The sequence below is a fragment of the Pinus tabuliformis genome, chromosome 1_1 (genome assembly GCF_031772625.1).
Source record: "Pinus tabuliformis cultivar Carrire ecotype Pingquan chromosome 1_1, CPIR1, whole genome shotgun sequence".
NCBI lineage: Eukaryota > Viridiplantae > Streptophyta > Pinopsida > Pinales > Pinaceae > Pinus > Pinus tabuliformis.
Window position 1 is genome coordinate 91678849 of NC_142297.1, and position 2649 is coordinate 91681497.

At 40.4% G+C, this 2649-nt stretch overlaps 1 pseudogene; it reads right to left on the minus strand.

Annotated features, from left to right (window-relative positions):
* Window positions 1–258: 258 nt before the first annotated feature.
* On the minus strand, window positions 259–2407 carry LOC149211797 (putative protein phosphatase 2C 53 pseudogene; annotated as a pseudogene).
* Between the last annotated feature and the right edge of the window lie 242 nt (window positions 2408–2649).

The following is a 2649-nucleotide window of genomic DNA, read 5'->3' on the forward strand; positions in this document are numbered from 1 at the left end:
TAATAAAAATATTTATTTGCAATAATATTTACTAGCACAAATAATGATTTTTACTATCTTATTTATATTTATTTATAAAAGAACAGGTAATTAGTCTTTTGTATTAGGGTGACACTCACTATATATATATATTTATTTATTTATTTTACGGACATAGATCAATTAGAAGATTTAAATCTTAATTTCATAATACATAATTCTTCTTTATCATTAGAATCTCAAAACTTTCTACATTTCTCTTATTAATCTATAATAAAATTTAAAATTTAATAATATTGTACGCGTATTCTTCATTATCATATTCTTCAAAATTCCTAGACGGAATTGTTTTAACCAGTTTCTTGGGTGAATATCTGCAATTAGCAACTCTGTGGGATTGTAATTGAGTTTTATATCTATTACAATTCTGTCCGTCATAAATTTCTTCCATTTACCGACTAACAAATATTTTCACTGATTCCTCCTTTAAGATGTAAATGGTGATTTTCTTGACATTCCTTACTAGGGGATATGTTCAATTAGCCCTGTTAGCGCTTTTAAATTGTGAATCAGATTTAATCCATAACAATCTGTCTGTTCCTCCATTTAACAAATTACCCAACAGTTGCACTGCTCCTTTCTCTAAACCATCCATGCCTGTAATTTGTCACAAAGTTTATAATCTTCACTTCTTATTTCCTTAAACCATCCAGATCTGTAATTTGTGGCAAAGTTTATAATCTTGTGAACATTGACATCATATAGCTTGGTCATAGAACCATTACGAGGTTGAACGTATATATCAAATGCATCGGCAATTCAAGTATGATAATTGAAATTGAATGAAAGAAGAAGTCTCAAGAAAGAATCATTGGACCTGTTAAGTTGTATTACAGTACAAAAATGAATATAATGTTTGTCACCTTAAATAAAAGAATGGAGGATTTATTCTTCCGACTACTGGCTGATCAAAATTTAGGGCGGAGTCGTTTTAGAGTCCATCAAAGTCGAACCTTCATATTGGACCAGGTAATTGTTATTTGAAGTTTCGTTTGATGGCAGTCATCCCTCACCTCATCCACCCTAATTCTACTTCCAGCAAAAATGTCTGAGTTGTATTATCATCACACTAATATCATCTTGTGATCTTCTTGCTACTGCTACTTCTACAAGCCTTTTGCAAGCAGCTATAGGACCGCCTTCCAATGGTGTCAAATTAGTCTGCTTCTCAACGCAGAAAGGCCTGGCAATGTCTACCGCTTCTTGATTACCGACTGCATCCCACAACCCATCTGATGCCAAAATTAAGAATTCGCAATCAGATGTTATTTCAATCTTTCTAGTCTCTGGTTCAGCCGTTATCCATTCTTTCATGTGCGAGTCACCTATTGCCCTAGTTACAGCTAGCGACCCTTGAACTCGCCAAACACCGTGGCGAAGGTCCACAATTCCACCCAAATTCTCTATCCGTTGCCGCTCGTCCTCCCTTCCAGCTCGATGATCACATGTAAGGGCTTCAGAAGCACCGTCTCTGCTCATAACTGCTCGACAATCCCCAGCATTGGAAACCACTAAGTTACCATCTATAATCAGAGCAGTCACACAAGCAGTACCGCTGCCAACCTCCTGCTTCAAAAACTCTGCATCTGTTGTTAAGTACCCATCTCTAACGGCCTGCTCAAGAAAGTTCTGTGTTTTGTCACCTATGTCGACCATAGCATTGACAATATTCTGCCCAATATTTTCGGCAGCGAAAGCTGCAGCTTTCCGACCGCTATGACCATCAAACACGCCAAAGAAGGCCTGTTTGGAATCACCAAGAACATTGACAATGGCCTTGTGGGTATCCTCCATGAATTCTCGCCGACCCTTTTTGCACGAAACCGCATAATGAGAACCCTCCACATTAACCTCCTTCGCCTGCTCCACTGCTGAGAACAGCGAATTTAGGTCCAGCAACGGGAGCGGAATATCCAGTCTCTGCGGACGTGTCCTCTTCAGCTGAGGCGAAGAGCACTTGCGGGCACTCGAACCATTCTCCACCGTGACATTGATACAGCTAGAAACTGCCCTCATGACCGAGCTGCTCCCGCTCTCCCTCCACAGCAGATTCTGGTCTCTATCGGTTAGCACAGGGCTCAGCCCAGATCCCACAAAACTGGCTTTGATGCTGCTGATCCTGGGCGTTTGGAAACCACGATTCGAAGGGGAGCCTGCAAATATTTCAGTATCATAATCGCATATGGAAGGGGACCTGCATGAGCCCAAGAACAAGGGAGAATTCCCTGCTCCAAGGCACGCCATGTTCACAATTTGCCGATGCTGCTGCCACTGTTGATAATGGTTGAGCTCGTTGCCTTCGAAAGCTACCTGGTGAACGCAGCAGTAATACCCTCTCTGTTGTTACAGTTAAATTGAATGTCTCGCTCGCTCGGTGAATCCGTCGTGGCGATCTCCCGTGAGCATTTATATTGCTTTAGATTGTTGAAGTCAAATCCGATTTTCATTATGTTATGTCAAATCAGAATTCGATTTTGTTATTGGTCAATATCTATCTACGCGAACCCTCCACATACACGTAAATCACTATCTTGAATACCACCGTGTATGCGCTGTAACGCGATGTGTGGTCATATAACACGAGATTCCTTTTTTCCTTGGCCCGGTTCA